We start from the raw sequence: 27,843 nt of genomic DNA on the forward strand, positions 1-27,843 counted from the left end.
TTTCCTAAATGAAGTTTAACTGAGCAAGGAAATGTTCACAGTATGACTGATAATATTTTTTCTTCTGGAGAAAGTCTTGTTTGTTTTATTTCGGCTAGAATAAAAGCAGTTTTAAATAAAAAAAACTAAAAAATTTTAATGTCAAAATTTTTAGTCCCATTAAGCTATTTTTTTCGATAGTCTACAGAACAAACCATCATTATACAATGGCATGCCTAATTACCATAACCTGCCTAGTTAACCTAATTAAGCCTTTAAATATCACTTTATCTAATATCTAGAAAAATATCTAGTATAATTTTGACTTCAACTGTATATTTGATATAGATCTGGTTGTTTGCTCTGATTGTATACCTTTTTATAATAGCAATATTGATTTCATCTATAGTTAAAAATTGTCTATAACTAAAAACGTTGCTAGATTTTGCTGAAAAAAACAAAACAAGTGGTAAAATAATCCAAGTTCATAAACCATGACTGTAAACAAACTATTTTTGACACTGCATTCAAAAGTGCCAGCCAAAGATGCAATTATCTCCATTAAAATAATTTGAATTATGAGAGCTTTTGACAGTCAACAATTTTCTTGATAACAACAGAACTAGATCCAAATTTCAAAGTGTGCAATGATGAAAAATTAAGCTATTACATCGTCAGACTAAATAGCGTTTGTACCCTCAACTCCACCACAAACAATGAGATTTCAGAGACAGTTATCACTTCAGATAATACTATATTACATTGCATTACAATTCCTTATGAAATATAATAGCACATTAGTATGTAATAAATAATAAATGTGTACATTACAAAGTCTGTAACTGTAATTTTGAGCAATTTCAATAAAATCTTTGCTTAAATATGGAACAGGTAATGTTTTAACTTTTAAATGAATTGTTAACTATATTGTAATCAAGTGCTTGTGCTTATGTTGATTAAATTAAGTGTACTTCAGAGCATGACAAGAACATTGATAGCATTTTTTTGATAACACTACATTAAGATCCATTAATTAATATTAAGTAAGATGAACTGACAATGAGGAATAAACTTGTCACAGTGCATTTCTTCATCTTTGTTGGACATACTAAACATTCAATGTCCTCATTTGACGAATACGTGAAATTAAAAAAAGTACAAATCAAATCATAATTACTAAATTTAGATTGAATTATATTTCAGGAAACGATATTATGATGATTTAATTAAATCATAATCCTAAAATATAATTAAATCAATATTTGATTTTGCTAACATTAACCAACGTTCACAAGTGGAACTATGCAAAGTGTTACCAAAACAACAACAACAACAACAACAACAACAACAACAACAACAACAACATAAATAATTTAAAAGTAGCTTTCTCACTGTCAATTTATCTTAACCCTTTGTGCACTGTTCATATTTACTACCTTTTGTTATGTTAGGGATGAAAACATTGACTGAAATAAAGTGCTGTAAAACTGCATATATATATGTGTGTGTTTTTTTTTTTTGCATTAATCTGTTAATCAACCTCAGTTCTGATTAAAATGACTAAATTGTTTAGAAAATTCCAGGTTTTCTACAGAACTTATAAGTCTATTTTATACAATATAATAACTAACAAAAATGATATAAATGTGCATAAAGAGAGTTCTTGGATATAACACATAAGTCAACAATAACTTAACTCTTGTGTGATGTTGGAGATGTTTTTCTGGTGTGATTTTGTGGAATGATATTTGGTGACAAATCTTATTTTGACACATAGTTTGGAAAATTTGTCAAAAAAAAAAAAAAGCAATACACACTACACAATAAACTCTTGAATGAAAAATAGAATTTTGTTATGTTAGGAAAGACAACATCCACTATATTAAACTGCTGTAAAAATGCATTAGATTAATTTTTATTTATTTATTTATTTTTACATAAATCTGTTAATCAACCTCAGTCCTGATCAAAACTACTAAATTGTTTGGAAAATTACAGGATTTAAATTTTATTTGAGGGTTTTAATTTAATCTAATTTAATTTAGATGTTTCATTGACAAATTCATAAATGGTGTCTCTGATTTGGTAAAAATAACACACAAAATGCCGTATTTTCAATATAAAAAAGTACATGTGGACTGGATTTTTAAAATATTTTAACAAAAAAATATCAATAAAAGCAAAATATAAATATAAAGCAAAATAATCTTGTTTTTCCTTTTGACATAAAATTATTTTGCTTACCCCATTGGCAGATTTTTTTTGCTTGTTTTAGGGTAAGAATCACTTAATATTAGCAGATTATTTCTTAAAAAAAGACAACATGTTTTGCTTGTCTAGAAAACTCTTCTCGAATTAAGAATTTTTAGATATTTGGACTACAAACAAGACAAAAAATCTAAGTAAGAAAAGCATTTTTTGCAGTGTAAACCTAACCCTAACCCCAACCTAACAGTCTACTTATAATCTAATGAGAATTAGTTGGCATGTAGATGCAATGTCACTTAAATTAAACAAACAGATCATCAAAATAAAGTGTGACCTCATTTTGTAAAGGCAATATTGTTATTAATCGTTCACAAGTCCAAGTACTAAAAGGTTAAAAAGATATTGAAATATTGAAAATGTATAATTGTTTTTTCCACTAAATCAGTGACATCATTTGTGAACTAGGCAATAAAAGAGTTAAAATCTACCAGTATAGCCTACGTTTAGACCTTTTACCACACTTCTTTTTCACACACATTTTGACTAATTTAGTGTATTTAATTTACCTAGACTGTCTTTGGACTGAAACTGGAGCATGCGGAGGAAACCTATGCCAACACAGGGAGAACATGCCAACTGGCCCAGCCGGGACTCGAACCAGTGACCTTCTAGCTACCACAGTGCTAACCACTAAGCCACCTTTTCAGTAATTATATTTTATAAAATAGACTTTTAAGATCTGAAGAACACCACAAGTATACACTCAGACCTTTTAACCGCACTTCTTTTCCATTCATTCACCCATGTTGGGCTGCTCTACGCAATTTCAAATCAGCTGTGACAATTTGTCCATAAATGTTTTTGTCTGTGCATCTGTGTGTGTAATAGCACCTCATTTGTGTGTCAGTGTGATTGTTTTCCTTTCTACTTACTGAACCGAGATACGCGCCGCAGTGTTAGTGTTATTGTCATTTGTCGTGTCAAATGAGTTGGGTCATATATGACCCGTTATCGCCACAGTCAGCGTGATCTGTAGAATAAGCCGGGTCGTTAGTTTCGCTGACACCGCATGCTTCCCCGAAGGATGAATTAGCTCCATTTGTTTAGGGATGGATGACAAACCCTGTCATATTAACAAAGGAGGGCCGCCGAATAGATCAGCGCAGACGTAAACAGGCCCCGCGAGACTGTTTCCACACAGAGAGAGTCTTTATCTGTTTGATGTCTCCATGTCTTTTTTCTTCCCGCCCGGAATTAATTTTGCGGAACATTACCGCTGCGCGGTTGTCTTTTTCATCTGCTCGGCTGGAAAAGTGACACTAAAGGTGACAGTTCAATTTGCGCGCAATGGATGGCTGCTATCAGCGCCTTGCCGAGTTGTTGATTTTTATTTTGCCTGCCAGTGCTGTTATGAGTTCACCAGGACCTCCGAACCGCAGTCATCTCATCTGCCTCCGCAGGGATAAATCCATGCTCGTTTATATGGCAATGTCAGCCCCGTGTTTATCAGGGAAATTATCCCACATTTCCCTTCATCCCCATAAAGGGATTGGTGATCTATATCTTCAATTTTGCTGTTCTTGCAGCTAGCAGGATTGATATCTCTCTTGGTAAATGATTTTTTTTTTTGCCGCCTTCCTCTCTTGTCACCTTCATTAGCTGCCAGTGTCTTAATAATGTCGCCACTGGCTTCGGTTCACAGTGTAAGGACTCTCCTTGCCCTTGGGTCACCTCCCGACTCTAATGAGCTGTTTGCCCAGTCCACTGATTAATTAATATGGTTAGCCGGTTCTGCGGCTACAGATGGCAAACCTTTGTATCAAGATACAAGGCGATTAGAATGTACCTGCCGTACAGAGGCTACATTACAAAACGAGCAGTCGCTGGCGCAAAGAAACACACACAAATAACATGAAAACTGCGCTGGAGAAAATGTAAGGGTGATTGCCTGCTCGAAAACTCTTCAGGGCCTTGCTATGGTCTTATATCAGGTGGGTTCTTGTGGAGACAGTCTTTGGAGGACTTTACATGACACTTTCTTTAGCTAAAAAGATAAAACTTTTTTATGTATTATGTGCGCTGCAAAAAATGCTTTTCTTACTTAGATTTTGTGTCTTGATTCTAGTCCAAATATCTAAAAATTCCTTAATCAAGAGGAATTTTCTAGACAAGCAAAACATATTGTCTTGTTTTGAGAAATAATATGCCAATATTAAGTGAGTTTTTCCTTAAAACAAGAAAAATAATCTGCCCATGGGCAATTACCCCCGTGCCAAATTTCTTCAATTTCAAGAGTTCACACTGAGCTGATGATTGGTAATAAGCTAGTTTGCCATGCTGTCCCGGGAGAGAGCCCCGAGCTCATGAGAGCCTTGAGCCTGGAGCTCCCTCCCGTTGCAGGGCGAGAGGGAAGTTTAAGCTCGGGTAGATCTCGAGAACCCCCCCCCCCCCCTCCTGCTGCGTAAGGATTGCTAAGATGATGTGTTGCTGACAGAATTGAATTTGGTGCTAATTTGGTTTAGTCAAATTTACTTAAAGGGTCACGAAACACCAAAACACATTTTTTGAGCTGTTGACAGTCGTATATGTGTCCCACACTGCTAAAAACACTATTAGGACACCTATATTTCACTAAAAAGTGTAAATTGGTTGTTTTTGCATTATTTCAAGCAAATTCGTACTTCCTATTTGAAACGAATTTTTGAAGCTGCGTCACGGTCATGACATAATAGCGTTGTATTCCAGCGTGCAGACTGGGCGTCTGTGCCAGAGTGAGTCTTATTACGTCTTACAGTGTGCTGCATTAATGCATGAGTAAGGCTTGGTTCAAACCAATCAGCGCGCTCTATTGTGCAACTTCATTAATATTCATTACTGTCAGAGTGTAGACGGCAGACGCCACGTTGTGTTGGCAAAACAAGCGTGAAGTGTTGCTTTTATAGTTTGCTGCAGTTAAGTTTCTATTTCATTTTCTCTCTGTGAGAGCTCAGACTCACGTGTGGATTAACAGTGTACACGACGCGCGACAACAATAACTGACGTGTCCAAGGAGGATTATTGTTTACCTGAGAGCTGTTCTCATCTGCAAACGCTGAGATCCAGATTCGCTTTAGTCTCCTCTTAATAAAGACGCGGCTCTAGTTGCTGGTGATTGTCCTGTCTCTACAGATTTGGTAAGTGAGCGAACAGTGCTCTTTGTTTATTCAGTTCGTATTTTATTCGTATCAAACAAACTATTGCAACGAGTGTAAACAAGTTAGCACTAACAGTTACAACCAAACTATAACCTCGTGTTGGATTTTGTGACTGGAATAACACACGCAGCTTTCTGACACTACCTGCCGTGTGCATCTAAGTTTCCGGGAAATGCTGATTTTTTTTTCTCTCATTCGCCGTGCGGTATCAAACATTGCATGAAAAATACACGCTTAGAGCAGTTCCTCGAATCAAATATCATGTTTTTCGGGAGGGACATGAATGAATTCCCTGAATGAAAGAGCCAAACTGCAGTTAAAGTCCACCATTTAATAATCTGGCAAATAATTCGACTACAGATGTCCATGTAAACACAGTCACATTGTCCGCTGTGGTTGTGTGTTTTGACTCTGAAATTCAGCGCGCCCAAATAGACACTCCCATACCAAGCCGCTTTTCTTCCTCCGACACTCCCCCCTAAACAGAGCTGGACACGCCCACTTTTCTGACTTTTTCCAAAGTAGAGGTGTGAAAACACCCTGCTGAAACGAGGGGGTTTCATGGCCCTTTAAGTCTCATGTTTTTTGGAGTGTGGGAGGAAACCGGAGGACCCGGGGAAAAACCCACGCAAGCACGGGGAGAACATGAACTCCACACGAAATTGCATTTTTGACATTTTTGCTGTGAGGCCGCAGTACTAGCCACTGGGCCGCCGTGCTGCCCTGTAGAAAAAGAGGAGGAGAAGGGGTGGAAGGGGGGATTCTTCAAGACGAAGATGACTAAAGGTAAGATGTTTGGTTATTTATACTGGGTTAGGAATAGTCTGATTGGTGGTTCGTACATTAGCTTGACTCGGGGCCAGCCAAACAGATAAAGACTCTCTGTGCGGAAACAGTCTCGCGGGGCCTGTTTACGTCTGTGCTGATCTATTCGGCCATTATCGCAGCTTGCACATATATGGTGTCCTCTACCATTCAGAGGGATTTGTGGGTGGATCTCAGGTCGGGTGGGAGCAAATTATGGTGAATTTACACTTTCGTCCTCCATGTTTCTTTTTTTGTTGTTGTGTCAACGTCTCCACACATGCTCTTCCTTCTTTGTCATTAAACCACGGAGCGGTACCACATTGTCTCAAGTCTAATGACATACAAAACGCAATGTAATCTGCCTGTTTACATGATAGTCACATTGTCACATATCTGATTTATATCTGATTTATTTCCACATATGACGAAGGGCTGAAACCGATCTCTGAATATCAGGATGCATGCATTTTTTTCGTGTTTACATGGGCCTAGAACAGATCCGATCTGTGTCACATATGAGCTAAAAATCGGAATTGGGTCACATTTAACTGGTTAAAGTTAGATTCTTTTTCAGCGGCAAAATTAGAGTTTATCACAGACAAGATCTGAGCTGGGCAGTGAATGGGGATGGTGATCACATCTATTGCTTTTAGAAATAACTTGCTCTGCCACAAAAGACTAAGTCTATTCATATCTGTTCAATAAACTGTGACTGTAGTTGTATTTGCCTGATAGAGTTGAAGTCAGAATTATTTCTAAACATAATAGTTTTAATAACTCATTTCTAATAACTGATTTATTTTATCTTTGCCATGATGACAGTAAATAATAAAAAATATATTATTAGATTTTTTTTTAATACACTTCTATACAGCTTTAAGTGACATTTAAAGGCTTAACTAGGGTAATTAGGTTAACTAGGCAGGTTAGGGTAATTAGGCAAGTCATTGTATAAGGATGGTTTGGTAGACTGGTGGACTAAAAAATATAGCTTAAAGTGGCTAATAATTTTGACCTTAAAATGGTTTTTAAAAAATTAAAAACTGCTTTTATTCTAGCCGAAATGAAATAAATAAGACTTTCTCCAGAAGAAAAAAATATTATCAGACATACTGTGAAAATGTTCTTGCTCTGTTAAATATCATTTGGGAAATATTTAAAAAAGAAGAAAAAAAATCAAAGGGGGGCTAATAATTCTGGCTTCAACTGTATATCATGTTTTTTATATTAACAAATGGTTGGGTTTAGTTCTAGGAACTGGTTCACGTGCTCATACATGTGTTTATTGTATATAACTTAAGTAAAATAGTTTTGACTGTTTACTTTAGAACGGAGATGCCCAAACTAGAGCCCGCAGGCCAAAGTTGGCCCTTGGTAACCTTTGATTTGGCTCACTATTGGCTCACTATCCCATCTTATGTCCATTTATTAAAATTGTGATTTAACTAAACATTTTGTTTGTTTTATTGTTAAGCTACAAAAAAGCTAACTGAAATTATATGAAAATGAACATATTTTTCTGTTTTTATGTAAATTCTGTCACTTATGGACTATGCGCAAGACATAAAAAATATTCATTGCAGCACATAATTTTGCATGAGTGGCAGGGCCGGAGTGGGACTCCTTTTCAGCCCTGGAGTTTCAAGCCTCAAACCGGCCCACCTCAGTTCACGACTGACTATACTAATTCCAATTCAGTTTCTAATTACACTATCAGATCTTTTTTTGAGAAAACAGCTGCTTTAGAACTTCAAATGTTCAACAACCCTAACAGTATTATATGTCTTACCAATAAAAACAAAAAAAAAACAACAAAAAAACATACTCAGACAAGGATCAAACCCAGGTCAGCAGCGTCAGCATCATAATCTAACATGCTAACCACTGGACCACAACAGTTGAATATTGAGAAGTGACTCATCTGACTTATATCATCCTTAACCTGCAGGCTGGTCATATATAAAAAGAGCAGAGCTGCAGTAAATGAATGAATAAGAAGACTGTGGTCAAGTAAATAAATAAATAAATGTAAAAAGTGTGACTGCTGAGAGCGACAGATTCTGGAGCTAGGGACACCAGCCCTCGCGGCCAAAAAACGGACCGGCCCACCGGTAATTCTCCCGGTCCTCCCGATTAGCCAATCCGGGCCTGATGAGTGGTGAATTGAAATCGTACATTGTAATTATAGAATTAGCGGCAGTGGATAATGTAAATACAAATGTGAAATATTTTAAATGAACATTTTTAAGTTGAACATTTGACCTAAGAGTGTTAACAACAGTGAACCGCCAACTGTACAACAAACTATCGTTTTCATAACGTTCATTTGTGTGTGTGTGTACCTTGGTGACACGCGCGGGACTGAGTCAGGGGAAACACAGTGATGTCAGCTTGTTTCCTCCAAAAACAGCTTCTGCAGACACAGTGTGAGGTTCTGAATGTTTATAATATTTTTGCGACAGATGGATGCGAGTCGCTTCCTGTATGTCCGAAACCCAAAAGCTTCAGTAAAAGCAGAATGACCACGATGTGCGGACGCCTTTCCATTTCGGCGCTTGCTTTCATGATCGTCACCTAGCAACCACCCTAAACAAGACAGTCGCTCGAAGACGCAAGCGTACCGGGGTTCAGAAGGAAAAAAGACTGTGTGAACACAAACCAAGGGGGTACTATCGAAATTGGGTACGGTCCAGGCAATTGAACCAAGTGTGAAAACACCCTGAGTGTTAATAATGTTTACTCTTTCAGAAGAACACCGGTGAACAGTGTTGAAAAATTGACCCAAGAGTGTTAAAATATAAAACTGACTGGTGTTCAGATAATCCTTTGTGGTGTTTGCTAATTAACACTCTCTGAGTGTTGATGATGTTAACTCTTTCAACAGTGTTATTTTAACACTTTTATAGTGGTTCCCATATAAACTCTGAGGGAGTGTTAATTTTAACTCTAAGGTAGTTAAATCTACCATCTAAAATTTGCAGGGTATTTACCAAGTTTGGGTTTAAATAACCCATTTTTTGTGTATTTAAAAAATATATGCATTTTTATTTTATTTTTTACATGAAATAAATCAACAATTTTTAACAAAAATAGTAAGTAAAAACTTAATTTTAAATTGATAATAATCATGATGATTTTTGATAGCCTATTCAGTGTGATTTCTAAAGGATCATGTGACAATGAAACCGATAAATGACAGCTCAATATTCAGCTTTGCGTCACAGGAATTAAATGCTAAATTATAATAAAATAAAAACTTTCACAATATTATTTCACAATAATTTAGTTCCTAATTACTGATTGCAGTGGCGCAGTAGGTAGTGCTGTCGTCTCACAGCAAGAAGGTCACTGGGTCTTTGGTTTGAGCCTCGGCTCAGTTGGTGTTTCTGTGTGGAGTTTGCATGTTCTCCCTGTGTTCGCGTAGGTTTGCTCCAGTTTCACAGTCCAAAGACATGCGGTACAGGTGAATTGGGTAGGCTAAATTGTCCGTAGTGTATGAGTGTGTGTGTGTGTAAATGTGTGTGGATGTTTCCCAGAGATAGGTTGCTGGATAAGTTGGTGGTTCATTCTGTTGTGGCGACCCCGAATTAACAAAGGGACTAAAGAATGAATGAATGAATGAATGAATGAAATAAATGCAGGCAACCTTCCTGAAACATGAAAAATCCCAATTGATCCCAAAGTTTTGAATCATATATACAAAAAGTAGGCCCGGGGCCTGAATGGATTGGGGCCAGTTGGCATTTATGTGTGGAGATTGCATGTTCTCCTTGTGTTCGTGTGGGTTTTCTCTGGGTGCTCTGGTTTCCCCACAGTCCAAAGACATGCAGTACAGGTGAATTACATAAACTAAATTAGCCGTAGTGTGAGTGTGTGTGTGAAAGTGTGAGCATATGGGCGTTTCCGAGACCTGGGTTGTGGCAGGAAGGGTATGCGCTACATAAAAACACATGCTGAAATAGTTGACGGTTCATTCCGCTGTGGCGACCCCTGATAAATAAGGGACTAAGCCAAAGAAAAATGAATGAACAAATCTATCCAAAAAGTACACTTTTTATATAAAGACAGAAATAAGAGGAAGCAGTATGTGCATGATGGCATTGTTAGTTTTTTCATCTAAGATCTCCACATGTGTCTGTACCTTTCATTACTCTCTGTAAACCACAAGACCACCTTTAGTTTGGATGTGAGACCCTTCAACACATACTGCCATTGCCAAGCATGGCTGACCACATGAATGAACCAATAATTGGATTTTTACTAAGACCTCCAAGTAATCTAAATATACATCACTAAGGCCGCACGAAGGCTCAGTGGTTAGCACTGTCACCTCACAGCAAGAAAGTCGCTGGTTCGAGTCCCGGCTGGGCCAGTAGGCTTTTCGTGTGGAGTTTGCATGTTCTCCCTGTGTTCATGTGGGTTTCCTCTGGGTGCTCCGGTTTCCTCCACAGCCTAAAGACATGCGCTGTTGGTGAATTAAATAACTAACTTGGCCATACAGAGTGTGTGTGTGAATGAGTGTGTATGGATGTTTTCCAGTTCTGGGTTGCAGCTCGAAGGGTATCCGCTGTGTAAAACATATGCTGAAATAGTTTGCGGTTCATTCTGCTGTGGTGACCTTTGAAATAGAGACTAATCCAAAGGAAAATGTTCAGATTTATCAAGTGTCTAATGAATGTCTATAGTCTTTTCTATATTAATAAAGCCTGCAGTATAAACAAACACAGGATATTTTTCACAGGTCAAATTAGGTATAATTTTATTTCAATTAACATCAACATATTAAGAGTAACAAAACATAACTTTCAAGAACAGCCACTTTTTTTCCTATAATTGCATTTTATTCTCGCTAAAATCGGAAATTGCTTGAGTTTCTGTGTATATACATTAAAAAAATTATATATTTTTCAAACATAAAATAGTAGTATGCTTGCAAATTGACTCTCTGAGCTTCTCTGGAGACGAAGTTCACAGGATCAATCTCGAAATTGTGTGCTCAAATGAAACTGGTCCGTTTGTTCACACAAAACATTCAGAGCATGTTAATAAATTAATAGTCTGCACATTGCCGTTTAATTAGGTGTACAGGCAGCATCTTCATTCATTTTCTTGTCGGCTTAGTCCCTTTATTAATCCAGGGTCACCACAGCGGAATGAACCACCAACTTATCCAGCACATTTTTACACAGCGGATGCCCTTTCAGATGCAACCCATCTCTGGAAAACATTCATACACTCATTCATACACTACGGACAATTTAGCCTACCCAATTCACCTGTACCGCATGTCTTTGGACTGTGGGGGAAACCGGAGCACCCGGAGGAAACCCACGCAAATGCAGGGAGAACATGCAAACTCCACACAGAAACGGCAACTGAGCCAAGCCGAGGTTCAAACCAGCGACCTTTTTGTTGTGAGGAGACAGCACTACCTACTGCACCACTGCTTCGCCCTACAGGCAGCATCTTTTCTGAGCTAATTATGGCTTTATTTCACAATTCCATCTGCGATATATATTTCTTTGCATTTGGGAAATAATCAACCCAGGCTCATTCTGAAAACGTTCCTATATATACATTTCTGAAGAGCGTCAAATACGTCCTAGGAGGTATATATATATATTTTTAAGTTTTTGTTTTCGCGAATCCACCAGAGGCCGCTGTGTAAGCCTTTTCATATCTCAAATTTCTCTCACGAGTGCCATTCGGCCTGCTGTTCTCGTGTTGACTGCTCGTGATCCGCTGTTGACTGACTGTTTGATTGACTGATTGACCAACCGACCGATCCTGCCACCTACCCACCCTCTTACCTAAACCCAACTGTGTTTTTAAAAGCAATCTAGAAAAGGAAAAGCCCTTGCCGGATTTTTACCAGATTTTACCACATTCTCACTGTATTATTAACTTGTTTATTATATTTTTAGGTTTTTGTTTTTGTTTTTGTCTCACCTGCATCGCGTATGCGTCTCAAGTCCACCGACGTAGGCTGTGAGCCACCGGACAAACTGTTAACAGCGGAAAAGCCATCCATACGAAGGTAAGCGCTCAGCTGCCATAGCGTGAAAAGAAACGGCGTCATACCGCCCCATAGCGTTCGCTTTAAAGACGAAATGCAGACATGCATTCCTCTAGCTACATAACTCGCGATCTCCAGAAATGTACAGTGCTCAGCATATATAAGCACAAATCTATCTTTTAAATTCATATTTTTAATAGGAATCTATAATATATTTGTGCATATACATTAGATTAGTCAATGCCAAAGCCAAATCTGGAGTTTATCTAACAAAATAACTTATAATAATCGTCCAAAAGTACACCCAATTTTATATGTTATAGTAAAATATTAAATACAATTTTTAGAAAGAGGAGAAATCAAGAGAAGGAAAAAAAATAATTAAAAATTTAGTTGAAAGTTTGTAGGTTGAGTTTTTTGTGCAGTATTTACTTGAATTTAATTGTATTATCTTTTAATTTTTAAATATGTTTGGTGACTAAAATATTATTTTAATAAATATATCTGTTTAATAAATCTGTTTTGTTTAAATGCACCCAAAAACATTGCCTATATTCACTGAGAAATTATTAAAAAATTTTAATTTTTAATATGGGCTGTACTCAATAATGCTGAGCACTATAAATAAGCCTACGTTTCGGCACAATGGGATACAAAACCAAAAATCTAAAACATTAAATACAGCCTTATTTAGAAGAGTCTAAATGCTTCTCTTGAGAATCATACAGATGAAAGTCTCATTATTTCTCAAAATTGCATTAACAATTACAGTGGAAGTCAAATTATGAGCCCTCCTGTCAATCATTTTTTTTCATATCTCCCAAATTATATTTACAGAGCAAGAATTTTTTCACAGTATTTCCTATAATTTTTGTTCTTCTGGAGAAAGTTTTATTTGTTTTATTTTGGCTAGAATGAAACCAGTTTTTAATTTTTTAAAAAACATTTTAAGCTCAATATTATTACCCCCCCCCCCCCCCCTTTTTTCTGATTGTCAACATAACAAACCATCGTTATACAATGATTTGCAGAATTAACCAAGTTTAGCCTTTAAATTACACTTAAAGATGAATACTAGTATCTTAAAAAAATATTATGTACTGACATCATGGCAAAGATAAAAGAAATGAGTTATTATAAACAAGTTATTATAACTATTATGTTTAAAAATGTGACATTAAACAGTCATTTTTTTTTCGTGCTGCAAAGTATCTTGCATTCACATAATATTTAAAACTGGATGAACTGAATATTGCGTACTTAAAAGACTTGACATGCGAGCTATTATACAGGTAATATTGTGTGTGTGTTGTGAAATCGTAAGCAGGGCTAATGGAGGAATGCTTTAACACTGGGCTGCTTCCTTTATCAACAGCCGAGAGCCTGTAAAGGCCAAACTCAGCACTCTGCAAACTGCAGCCCCAGCAATCTGCTGTTAATGGGATGGAGAGGAGAAAGAAGGAAAAAAAAAATTAAATTCAGCAGATTTCTGCCAAACATTTTCCTGTCTGAGCCCTGTCAAAACAGCCCGAGCCGGATCCTGATGGGGCAGCATTTAAATCTTTAAGCAGCGCGGAGAAGGAGAGGGTGGCCCAAAAAAGTCATGATTAATGTTTAAAGAGAAAATAATGGAAAAACAATGTCGAGAAAATGCAAAAAAGCACTGTTTTTGAATGTCTTTTATTACAGGGAATGGCTAAATAATATATTGCAGCCATGTGTTTTACAGCAGGTTTTACATTGTGAATATTGAAACCTTAAGTATGCAGAGAGTGACCAAGAACCACGTCTGGACTGCGACTTTAATAGAGTGCGATGGAATATTGAATGCGTGTTTATGTATTATTCTTGTTACACATGACAGCCTCGCTGAGTCTCTTTTGTATTTGTCTATATGTCCATATTGCATGAATATTAACACTGCCATGTCTGCTATTTGTAACTCGCGTCATAGTGAACACATCCTTTTGACATGCACAGTTCCACTCCTTGAAGTGTACCAGCTTGACATTGGCCTGATCTTGACCTCCGTGCAAACTGGTATCTCTTCTTTTTTTTTACTCTAGTTAAACATAAGTGTGTTTCTGAGCATAAGACGTTACGTGAGGCAACAAGGAACATCCGCCTGAGGGACAATGCTCAACGCACTGTAACTTTTCTGTGTATTTTAGTAGGGGAAAATGATAAGGTCACTTAGGAATCTGGATTTTATTGGGCCTTGTGGCATCACAGTTCGTGGCATTGACAGAATCCTCATCCCTGACTGCACCTTAGTTAAATTTTAACATAATCTTGGAAGTTTATGAAGCAAAAGGCATGTCATTTATACACTCAATGGCCACTTTATTAGGTACACATTACTAGTACCGGGTTGGACCCACTTTTGCCTTCAGAACCGCCTTAATCCTTTGTGGCATAGATTCCACAAGGTACTGGAAATAATCATCAGATTCATAGATCCATATTGACATGATAGCATCACGTAGTCGGCTTTGATTTGTCGGCTGCACATCCATGATGCAAATTTCCCGTTCCACCACATCCCAAAGGTGCTCTATTGCAGTGGTTCTCTAGGTGGGGGTCGGGACCCCTCGAGGGGTCACGGGACAATGAAGGGGGGTCGCCTGGTAATTTTCAAAAATCTATTTATTTTTATTAAACCATAAGAATGACCATATTTTATCCATAACCTACTGAAGAAAAAAAAAAAGTCGTTTTTAGTTACTTTATACTATACATTTACTATAGTAGCTATAGTTACTAGTTCAATTGGATTGCGACCCCTGGGGTAATTACATTATATTAAAGACACAGCAATAAGATGCAGCAGATTGATTTTATAATACCAGGTTAAACTTTCTGGCACTTTTACAGCACTGAGATACATTAAAGAGATTTAACGAAGAATAGACTCGAGTCTATTGGTGTGTGTATGTGTGTGTGTGTGCTATTGCATGCAAGGTTTCTGTATTTATAACCACCTATATATTGGGGGTCGCTAGTCACTGACATTGTCATTTTGGGGGTCACGAGCTGAAAAGTTTGGGAACCCCTGCTCTATTAGATTGAGATCTGGTGACTGTGGAGGCCATTTGAGTACAGTGAACTCACAGTGTTTATTTAACTGATCATTTAAACAAGTCTGACATGTAGCACGCATTAAATGAAAAATTCCTTACTGTTTACTCTCCCTCAAGTGGTTACAAGCCATTGTGAGTTTCTTTTGTTGAACACAAAGAAGATATTTTGAAGATATCTTGAAACTGTTAGCCATTATCCATAGGAAAAATAAATATGGAAGTCAATGGTTACAACATTTGTTTCAAAGTGTCATCTTTGCGGTCAAAAGAACAAAGAAATAAAACAGGTTTGAGACACATGAAAGGTGAGTAAATGAGAGAGAATTTTCAGTTTTTGGGTGAACTATCCATTTAAGTGATTAAAAACTCTAAATGCAACTGCATGCATCATAATTTAATATGAGAACACTATTATTTTTAAATGTAGCCTTGTATAACACATAATAAGCTAAGCGTTTGGATACATTTCATTCAGTTAGTTCTAAATTAATATAAAATTATTGATATAAAAGGTTTATTAATTCTGTAATTTAGCCTACAAGCAGTCTGTAAAGATAGCTACTAAAAGAATTGAGTTAAAGTTAGTTTGCGGAAATTCTTCTTAAAAATGATTTAAGAAAAGTATTATTTAACAGTTAAATCATATTAGTAGCCAATGACTATCAAAGTACAACACAGTTCAGTCAAATAAATCATGCTAATGTTGTTCTGAAGTCATACTTGCATGTGATTTCAGACCGAATATTCAAAGTGCATGGTAAACAATATAGGGAGCGTGTCTCTAGTTGTCACTGAACAAATGTGCGAAAATAAACCCTAATTTACCTCAAAACTCAACAAAGGTCGAAAATAGCCTAATACATCCGATTGTGCTAAGTTATGAAGCTAAATAATTTAGCATTGTGTAAAATTGCTAAATTTAATGTATATTGTACAACAATCATATAGCATTTAGCTTAAGGAAATTTGCTTATGTCAGCATGTCATTTAGATACACGATATTGATTAGCAAAAATACTATGTATGACAAAATGCCACAGCTGTTTAAGATGGAAGTGAAAGATCGACATTTTTAAAGTAAGTAAATAAACGTTATCAGCAGTCTCTAAAATCCTTAAGTGCTTGTGTCGCTTTCTCACTCTTTTCACACCAAAAACTAAACGATCAGTCAATTAACAGCACTTATAGACTAGAATTCAATGAGAATTCTTGCTTGCTTGCTCCGAACATTAAGATATCTGTTAAAAACAAGATGCTAAGATATTCTTTTAGCCGAGAAATTGTAGTTTACACTAGGGGGAGCTATTTAGTTACAAGAGCCACTTTCAACTGGGAGACATGAAAGCGTTTTACAAGCAATTTACCTATATCAAATATAAGACTTCAGGCTTTGTGTATTCGAGTTTACTAATTTGTCATATGAATATAATTATATAATCTTTAATTTTTGAAGCACGTTTTTACATTAGATTCAACCAGATTCAACTTTGTTGTCATTGTGCAGTTATCTACAAATACAGAGCCAATGAAATGCAGTTAGAATCAAACCAAAAGAGCAAGGTATAGGCTATTATTAATTATAAAATATGAAATGTGTGCATATGCATTCGCTTTATGGTATGTAGTGTATGTTATGTAGAAGAGCAGAGACCAGCTCAATGCAAATGACTATAAGTTAAGTATTACACAGTGACTGGTGCAGTGTATGAACAACTGAGTTTTGTAAATGAGCAAACATCTTATTCTTAAACGTTGAAAGTGATTTATTTCTAAATAAATGTTCCTAGATATTCCCTCCAGTAATTTTGTATCAGGTGTGTTGATTGACATCGCTCATGAACTGCATTGCAAAGGCCTTTGTTCTACAAATGATCGGATCAATTTGAGAGCAAGTACGCTCAGGTAACACCAAAAGGTGTTGGAGGAGAAATCCTGTGGTCTCGCATATCCATTTCACATCTAAGATGTCAAAGCTAAGGTGTTCCATTGCCTTCATCAAGCAAGCTGAAGAACTTCTAAAAACCCCTGGAAACACAAAAGTGCTGAATAAATCCTTAACCCTTCGAGCACTTAAATAATCATATTCTATTCTACTAACTTTGTGTAAGTCAATATATAAGTCGATATATTTTATATTAATAAATGAATGTGAAAACTAGTTTTAATTTATTTTATTGTTGATTGTTCACCTTTTTAGTGAATTATTATTATTTTTGTGCATTTCCTTCAAGTCGATATGGACCCAAATGCATTATGAGCAGTGTTAGATACTGTAATTAAATTACTTTTCAGCTGAAAAAGAAAAGTAATGGATTACTGTTAATTTTTTAATGTAATTGTAATGTAATTACAGTTACTTATAATATACTTGCCTTTAAAACTCATTCAACAGTTATATATAAATCAAGAAGCAGAATAACAGAGATGGCAAAAGTACACATATCTTTTACTCAAGTAGAAGTACAGATACTCATGTTATATATAGTTATATATGGATAGATATCCAGCATATGTTTTGCCCTTCCAGCTGCAAGCCAGTACTGGGAAACATCCATACACTCTCATCCACACACATACACTATAGACAATTTAGTTTATTCAATTCACTGTGGGGGAAACAGGAGCACCCGGAGGAAACCCACACCAACACGAGGAGAACATGCAAACTTCACACAGAAATGCCAACTGGCTCAGCTGAGACTTGAACCAATAAATCAGTGACATCATTTATGAATTTGGCAATAAAGAGTAAAAATCTTGTAATTTTCTAAACAATTTAGTAGTTTTGATCAGCACTGAGGTTGATTAACAAATTTGTGCAAAGAAATTTTAAATTAATATTTATCTGATGCATTTTACATAACAAAAGGGTAGTAAATTTACCCAAAATGTTTAGTTAGGTTTTTTTTCAAAGAATTTTCCCAAAATATGTGTAAAAAATAAGATTTTGTCACCAAAAATCATTCTGCTAGCTCAAACACAGAAAAAGTTATGGCCAAAATAAGACTCAAAATCACCCTAGAGTTGATGAAAACATCCCCAACAGCACAAAGGTTAATTCCTTTATGTTGTCCCAACACACATTGATTAATTTAGTATAATTTTTTAACACATTTAAGAGCATTGAACATAAAACAATTCATTTGTCCCAAAAAACCCTTAAGAATCGTGTTGTTTCAGCTCATTTTAATGGAGAAGTTTGAACAAGCAATATGTGTGTACACTAGTATTAAAGCAGTGCAAAATGACAACCATTGTTTCAGAATCCAAGAAAGATTTGTGTTCAAACAGACCGAGTGCACGGAAAACCTAAGCAGATAACCTGTACTCTAAATTTCTTAGTTCTTTATCCGGCTCAGAAGTAGTCATACTGGACTTGTAAATGCCCAGCTAATGCAGCATCATTATGAGAGAGCAGACACTTGCGCATGTGCTCAGACAAAGAGCTCTTTTCTTGAGTAATTGGTGATTACTTGTGGAACAGGCCTGTCTATGTGCATGTGTGTGTGGACGGCTGCTGGGATCGGGGGCTGTTTTGTGGTCTGCTGACAGCATGTGGTTGTGATTTGCGAGGGGAAGGTGCGCCACTGTGCTTCAGGTGTGACTGAGAGCCCCCAGTTGTTCTCCTCTATCCAGCAGCGGCAGAGTTGACCCTAAACACTCATAAGAAAAAAAAGAGATCTCTGAAAGATCTCAACCATTTCTCGTTGAAAGTAATGCGATTAAGTGGAGATTAATTCGAGACGTTCTACTGGAAAACGCTACAGTGTTCTCACTTGAGTTAACATGAGTTTAAACCAGCTTTGCTATATATAGTTGAAGTCAGAGTTATTAGCCCTCCGATATATTTTTTCTTTAATTTCTGTTTAATGGAAAGTTTTTTCAACGCATTTCTAAACATAATAATTTTAATAACTCATTTTAAAAAACTGTTTCCTTTTATCTTTGTCATGATAACAGTACATAATATTTTACTAGATATTTTTCAAGATAATAGTTTTCAGCTTAAAGACTTAACTTGGTTAATTAGGCAGGTAAGGGCATTTAGGCAGCGATTAATTATAACAATGAATAATCAAAAAAAAAAATTGGTCAAGGGGGCTAAGAATTTTGACCTTAAAATGTTTTTTGAAAAATTAAAAACAGTGTTTATTCTAGCCGAAATAAAGCAGATAAGACTCTCTCCAGAAGAAAAATAATATTGTAGGAAACGCTGTACTGTAAAAAACGACAAAAAGTCAAGACAACAGATATTTTCATGTTGCTTTAACTTATTTTAATAAGTTAATCAAGTTTAAACTAAGTGTTTTAAGTTATACCTTAACACTTTTAGTCACTTTGATTGATGTAAGTTGATATGACTAGAACAGCTAAGTTGATTCAACACAAAAAAATGGATGCCATTCCAGCTGTAACCCAGCACTGGGAAACAACCATGCTTTCTCACATTCACACACATACACTACGTCCAATTTAGTTTATTCAATTCACCTTTATCGCATGTCTTTGGACTTTTGGACCGGAGTACCCGGAGGAAACCTATGCCAACACAGGGAGAACATGCAAACTCCACACAGAACTATGAACTGACCTTCTTGCTGTAAGCCGACAGTGCTAACCACTAAGCCACCATGCTGCCACCCATAAACATAAAGTTTCTAAATGGGAGTGCCATAGAACAAAATTGTGGTTCTCAAAAAGTTTTAAGTGAAAATTGTTTGCGTGGAGAATATCCTAGGGATGTAAAGAGCATTTCCCCACAATACAAAACCTGAAAAAATGAAAAATGTTTCATGGGTGTTTAAAGTTATTCATAGATTTATTGATGCCATGAAAGAACATTTATTTTTAAGAGTGACCCATAAATCGCAATAAAGGACCTTTTTTTGTAGTTGTGGAACAATCACTGCCAGTATAGAACCTTAATTTTTAGCTGTAGAACCATCAATGACAGTAAAAAACTTATTTTTAAGAGTGTGGGACCATCAATGACAGTAAAGAACCTATAATTTTAGTTGTGGAGCCATCAATGACAGTAAAGAACCTTTATTTTTAAGAGTGTGGAACCATCAATGACAGTAAAAATCTTTTATTTGTAGTTGTGGAAGTAGAAGAGTGGATTCTTCAACTTAGGGTATTTATAGTGGCTTAGGAATCATCTGATTGGTGAATCATAAATTGAATAATGCGGAACCAGCTGCAAGCAATCATAAGCACGTGATTCTCTCAAAATTAGTTTATAAATAAACTTCACTTATTTTTAGTTGTGGAACCATCAATGACAGTAAAGAACCTTTACTTTTAAGAGTGTGGAGCCATCAATCCCAGTATAGAGCCTTTATTTTCAGTTGTGGAACCATCAATGACCGTAAAATAAATCTTTATTTGTAGTTGTAGAACTATCAGTGACAATAAAGAACCTTCACTTTTAGTTGTGGAACCATCAATGACCATTTAAAAAACTTTATTCGTGGTTGTAGAACCATTAATAACCGTATAGAACCTTTATTTTTTCTTGTGGAGCCATCAATGACCGTAAAGAACCTTTACTTTTAGTTGTGGAACCATCAATGACAGTTAAGAACCCTTTATTTCTAAGAGTGTGGAACCATCATATTTTTAAGAGTGTGCAACCATCAATGACAGTAAAGAATCTTTATTTTTTAAGAGTATGGAACCATCAATCCCAGTAAAGAACTTTTTATTTATAAGAGTATAGAGTCATCAATGACAGTACAGAACCTTTATTTTTTAAGAGTGTGGAGCCATCAATGGCAATAAAGTACCTGTATTTCTAAGTGTGTAAAGTGCTGTATAAATTAATATGACTTGATGTACAACGGCCAAATCTGCAGCCAAATGTCAAAGATCCTAATATGAACTTTCTCATCAGTATTTCTCATCGGTTTCATCCCAGATCTGAGCTTTGTATTGTGTACTTTACATCTAACAAAAAGTATCTCAGAGATGATCATGATTTTGCCCTGGGAGTGTCATGAGAAAACTGCTGGAGCAGTAAATACAACATGCACATGCAGAAGTCCTTGCATCGGGTGCCTGTCATTACGGCGATCTACTCAAGAAGAACGTCAGGCAACTTTTCGCTTGAACCCTTTGGCTTTTCCTCTTCAAACATCTCTTTAGCATAAATGAGCTTTCCTGTCTGATCTTTCTTGGCCTCCCGCACACTTTTCGGGTTGTCCATTTATCTGTTTCAGTGGCTGGTCAGGTTAATTAGTATGTAAAGCGGCTGATGGAATTCAAAAGCAGAGTCACTAAAATGACAAACATCAAAGGTCTTGCACCTGCACCAATGACAATGGCCTTAAGTACGCCGCTGTCCTTGGGCCGAATGGTTGATCTATCACCTTTAAAGTCGCCTTCTGAATTTCTTTGCTGGGTCACTGCACCTTGCATCTATGAGGCTTGGGCAAGAGCCAATATCTGATACATTCCAGTTATTTAGCCACCCCGAGGCCCCCAAAATGTGTTTCCTCCTCTTCTTATTCTTCATCATCATCATCTTGTTTTTTCTTTCTGTGAGCAGACTGAGGGATCGTGATTTAATTGCATGTCTTGCTGTTTTTCAGCCTGATTGCTTTGAAGGCCAATAAGCAAAGGCTTGAGCCCCTCAGAGAGAGGTGGAGACCTCCGGCATGGAGCCGAGATTGAGTTCTTATATTGTTCCCGTGGAAACTGTCCTTTATGGAGTTGTTGATGAAGCCTTCTCGATTATCTCACGTCATGGATAAGACTGCTCACAAGAACACAATATATGTTGGATGGCAAACTGGGGTTCATGAAAACGTTGTTAGTTAAGTTGTGAGTTACCAATATAGTTCAATGATTTGATTCAAGAAATCATACAGTAGTTTCAACAAATGCTTGCAAAAACATTGCCAATTCATGTAGTTTAACAGCTCTTGGCTTGATTATTATTATTTCGGCATGTGGACTTGGAGGTAGCATTGTCATATATTAAATTCAATTCAATTCACCTTTATTTTATAGTGCTTTTATAATGTAGATTGTGTCAAAGCAGCTTCACATAGTAGATTATAGTAAATTGAAACAGTGTCAGTCCAGTTTTCAGAGTTTTAGTTCAGTTTAGCTCAGTTCAGAATGGTTTAATATTTAATGCTGAGAATCCAAACACTGAAGAGCAAATCCATCGATGCGCAGCTCTACAGGTCCTAAACCATGCAAGTCAGTGGCGACTGCTGCGAGGAAAAAACTTCACTAACTGGCGAAAGTGAAGAATTAAAAAAAAAACTCGAGAGAAACCAGGCTCAGTTGGGCATGATCATTTATCTTATGGCCAAACGTCTTGTGCAGAGCTGCAGTCTAGGCGAAAGAGGCGTGAGAAGCTGGACGTCAGCATGAATTTAAAAAGAAGGGATGGCACCCATCCCAACCCCGCTCCTAAACCCAACCGTCATTGTTGGTCAAACTTTTGAAATTTTAACAATAGGAAAAACTGTTGTTGCACCAGGCGCATGGTCTATAGTGTTATTCTTACTCTCTTAACGAGTTATGGGTGTGTTTTGGGGCATAAAGTGAATTAAACCAATCAGAAACTCATCTGCCATTCCCTTTGAGAGCGAGATGTAGTCACACTATGGCAGATTCTGTATTTACATAGCAGATTTTATGAGCACCCTTACATACCTTGTACTCACTGTATGCTTCTGCCTATATTGGGATATACCAGGAGAGTGATGAAGATGTAGCAGTTGGGTTGGCGACCACCCAGGTTCATTCTGATTAGGTTCACCTATATACATTTCTGGTGAGCACCAAATACATCCCAGGAGCTGAGTTTTTTTTTTTTTTTTTTGCCGTTTTTGTTTTCACGAATCCACCAGAGGCTGATGTGTACGCTTTTTGAGATTTCAAATTTCTCTTGAGAGTGTCATTCACACCTGCTTTTCTTGCGTGAATCAACCAGAGGCCGATGTCGACTGACTGACCTACTGATCCTCCATCCTCCTCCTTCCTAAAACCAAACTGATAGTATTTTAAAAAGCACTAATTGACCCAACCCAAGCTCATTCTGAAAACTTAGTCCTGTGGACGTTTCTGGAGAACGCTATTTATGTAGCCGGAGGTACTTATGGCTGCATTTCATTTTTTTAAGCGAACGCTACAGGGATGTATAACCAAAAAATAAAGTGAACAAGTTCATAACAGGGTGAGAATGTGGTGAAATCCGAAAAACGTGGTAAAAATCAGATGAGGGCTTTTCTTTTTCTGGACGGCTTTTTCTAAATCTTTTGGTTTAGGGAAGCAAGCGGGCGGCAGGTCAATCAGTAAAATTGGTTGGGTTTAGGGAAGGAGGAGGAGGGTGGGTCAGCCAATTGGCCGGTCGCCCAGTAAATCATTCAGTCAGTCATGCACACGGTCACTAGTCAGCAGACAGCGAGAAGACTTGCGAGAGACATTTCAGATGCAAAAATGCGCACACATCGGTCTCTCGTGGATTCGAGAAAACAAAAACTGCAAAAATACGTACCTCCCGAGACGTATTTCGCAGTCTCCAGAAACGTCTACGGGACTACGTTTTCAGAATGAGCCTGGGTTGGATTAACCACCAACCATCCACTTCCCAAAACCCAACTTATAGTATTTTCAAAAGCAATCCAGAAAAAGAAAAGCCCTCCAGGCCCTCCTAATCTTTACCACGTTTTCAGATTAGACCATATTCTCACCATTATTTAATTTTTAAATCCTGCTTTCTGGAACCGTTCTTCAACAGATTCAATCCCTTTTGTCACGGTCAATGTGAGAGTTCTGCATCTCAAATCCTTTGATCTACACCACAAGCCACTGGACAAACTGGTAACAGCAGGAAAGCCGCCCATACGAAGGTGAGCAGTCAGCTGGTAAGCGTGAAAAGAAAAGGAACGCCGTCATACCGCCCCATATTATTTATTTTAAAGGTAAAATGCAACCATACCTTCCTCTGGCTACATAATTTCTGATCACCAGAAATGTATATAGGAATACGTTTTCAGAATTAGCTATGTATTAGCTATAAAAGTTTTATGTTTATTAATGAAATAAGAGAAAGAATATCAAGTTTAATTGTGTTAGAGTGTGCTCAAACTTTCCCTTTTATATTAGGTCTTCTTGCAGGTTAGTTATAAGCATCTTTTGTGTGTATTTTAGGGAACAGATTTCTCTCCAGGGCATGATTGTAAAGATAAGGGATAAGGAAAGAACGCATAAAGATCTCAAGATTTCAGATTACATTTAAATCCAGCCTCAAGGCAGATTCCTGCATCGGGAAACATCAGTGTTTAAACATTGGATGTGGACGTAATGCTCATGACACTTTCACCATACTTCATCAAGACCAATAAAATATGAATAATTTTGTAAAAGCAAAACAGTTACAAATTTTAAACACACGTTTTTTTCCTTCCTCTCTCATCAAAATAATAAAAATACACATCCACACAAACAAAATTAGCTGCTTGTTAAAACTACTTATATAAAATGATCCAAAAACACACATTTCTTGAGTTTTTTGGAACAACTTAATTGTTTTATGTTCAGTCAACTTAAATTTCATTCATTCATTTTCCTTCAGCTTGGTCCCTTATTTATCAGGGGTTGCCACAGTGGAATGACCCAACAACTATTCCAGCATGTTTTACGCAGCAGATGCCCTTCCAGCTGCAACCCAGTAATGGAAAACAACCATACACGCTAATTCACACACACTTATACACTACAGCCAATTTAGCTTATTCAATTCACCTATGTCTTTAGACTGTGATGGAAACCGGAGCACCTGGAGAAAACCCACGCCAAGATGGGAAGAACATGCAAACTCCACACAGAAATGCCAACTGGAACCAGCGACCTTCTTGCTGTGAGGTGACAGTGCTAACCACTGAGCCACCGTGCCGCCCGACTTAAATTTGTTCTTCTAATATATTGGTTTTGAGGGCATTACCATATTTAAATATAGCCCAGGAAGGTTTTTGACAGATTCATTAAGATTCTCTAACACTGTAAAGGTAAAGTTGATTGCAGTCTGATGCTGTTTATTTGATGAGAGCATTTTGATGATATTTATCCTCTCTAAACCTCCCCATATTTTTTCTAAAGGATCAAAAGCTCAAATCCAGCATTGTAATTCAAGTCAACACCGAATAAATCACTTTTGTGGCCATAATTAAATATCCTCCTGCACTATTATGTTCTCATTGAGGCCAGCAGATAAATCTACACTGCCGGCACCGATTCACTACGCCACATTAAATTCTTTTAGATCAATTAAACTTAGCAGCTCGGTTTACAAGTGAGCATTTTTAAAGTCCCTCCTACACTCCTACGAGTGCTCAGGAAATTTATTACACCTTTACTAAGTAACCAGAAGGCTGAAAAACGACTAGAATGAGATTTCTAAGCTTTAAAACCTCAATTTTTTTGTTTGTTTCGATGAAGACTGCAATGAAATTGGCTTTACAGCTTATGTGTTGGCCTTTCTGTGTGAAGTTTGCATGTTTCTTGGCGTGGGTTTCCTGAGGGTGCTCTACTTTCCCCAACAGTCCAAAGACGTGCGCTATAGGTGAATAGAATTAACTAAATTGGTCCTATGTGTATGTGTGTAAATGAGTGTGTATGGGTTTATGGGTGTTTCCCAGTACTGGGTTGTAGCTGGAAGTGCATCTGTTGTGTAAAACATGCTGGATAAGTTGGCGGTTCATTCTGCTGTGGTGACCCCTGTACAACAAGGGACTGAGCCGAAGGAAAATGAATGAATGAATGAATGAATGAACGTATATCCTGATGTGTGGAACATTATATTAATATTTATTATAATTATATTATTATTATATTTAAATAACCTATCCTGCAGACCAAAATAATTGTTTAGCTAATGATCATATTCTCCAAGTGTTTAAATGTTCTTTTTACACATAGAAACATTTTCTTTCTCTCTTGTTTTTTTAATTAAACCATGGAAGAGCAACAGCAAAAAAGCAGTTTCATGAAATATTAAATTATGCACTGCAAAAAAATGTTGCGGCCTTAAATTTTTAAGTTGAATCAAATTCATTTTAAACGTAACTTCAACTTACAGCAATTAAATTGCCTTAAAACGTAACCCTTTAAATCTAATAAGCAATTGTATTAAGGCTGCACACTATATTGTTTCAGCATTGATATCACAATGTGAGCATCCGCAATAGTCACATCGCAGAGATGTTGAGTCTGAATTATAGTTGATCAGGAGGCACAGAATTGTATTAAATCACTGTTATACATTCATTCATTCATTTTCTTTTTGGCTTAGTCCCTTTTTTTAATTAGGGGTCAACCTAGCGGAATGAACCACCAACTAATCCAGCATATGTTTTACACTGCGGATGTTCTTCCAGCTCCAACCCAACTCCGGGAAGAATTTACCTTTTAGTAAATTTTGAGTTGCACTTATTTTATTTGATAAAGTTGACAGTTGGGTTTTACTGTGTATTAATGAAACATTTCTATCTTATAACTAATAATATATACTTAATTTTATATAAGTAACGTTGCTTTTGCTAATTTTTTTTTTACTTGATTAATAACAAAAAATCTAGGTGCAAAATTTAATCAATTAAATTTTACTTATGAATTAGGTTAAACATTAAGTAATTTTGAGAATATTTTCATAATTTATCGATATACAACTAATAAAATTAATTTGAACTTTACTCATGCACATTCTTGCAAGTAAATTCATTCATTAATTTTCCTTCGGCTTAGTTCCTTTATTTATCAGGGGTCGCCACAGTGGAATGAACTGCCAACTTTTCCAGCACATGTTTTACACAGCGGATGCCCTTCCAGCCGCAACCCAGTATTAGGAAAGTTAGTAAATCTTAATTTTTTCAGTGTTCAAACATTCTGAAAAATATCTTCATTTGTACTCAACAGGAAAAAAGTAACCACTTGAGAGTCAGTAAATGGTGAGTAATTAATTTTTTAAAGATGATTTTTAATGTTGAATGCTATTTAAATGTATTTTCTACTTTACATGTTTGTATTCACATTAAGTGCAATTTAAGTTATACATAAGTGGATTAAAACTCTCGAGTACATCTTTAAATGTTATTTCATAGTCGTTTGTAATGCAACATATATAGGCTAACTGATATTAATTATAATCGTAGTTACACATTAATACATGCATCTATAGACTGAACATGTGTACACATGTTGAAGTTGAAAACATTGCTGAAACTTAACTTTGAAGCCTAAAGAAAATATAAGCTGAATAAAATCCTGACAAGTAAAAATAATTAAAAACATGCTAAACTATTATGCTCAATAGCTCTTCTTTAAGTACAGTTTTTAAAAACTATAGCTATACTTTTTAAAAAAAAATAGATACTGCATATTCAATACATTTAATAACTCATTCCACACATTCAAAACTTAAACAGTTGAAGTCAGAATTATTAGCCCCCCTTTGATTTTTTTCTTTTTTATATTTCACAAATGATGTTAAACAGAGCAAGGAAATTTTCACAGTATGTCTGATCATATTTTTTTCTTCTTGAGA

The 27,843-nt window shown here is 36.4% G+C and overlaps 1 long non-coding RNA gene across 1 annotated transcript; it reads left to right on the plus strand.

Annotated features, from left to right (window-relative positions):
• Window positions 1-3,986: 3,986 nt before the first annotated feature.
• LOC141375933 (uncharacterized) lies at window positions 3,987-15,516 on the plus strand. Its single transcript, XR_012384767.1, has 3 exons — window positions 3,987-4,178; window positions 12,113-12,225; window positions 13,580-15,516. It is a non-coding gene; the product is annotated as an uncharacterized lncRNA (long non-coding RNA).
• The last annotated feature ends 12,327 nt before the right edge of the window (window positions 15,517-27,843 follow it).

This window comes from Danio rerio, chromosome 8, assembly GCF_049306965.1.
Source record: "Danio rerio strain Tuebingen ecotype United States chromosome 8, GRCz12tu, whole genome shotgun sequence".
NCBI classification, from domain to species: Eukaryota; Metazoa; Chordata; class Actinopteri; order Cypriniformes; family Danionidae; genus Danio; species Danio rerio.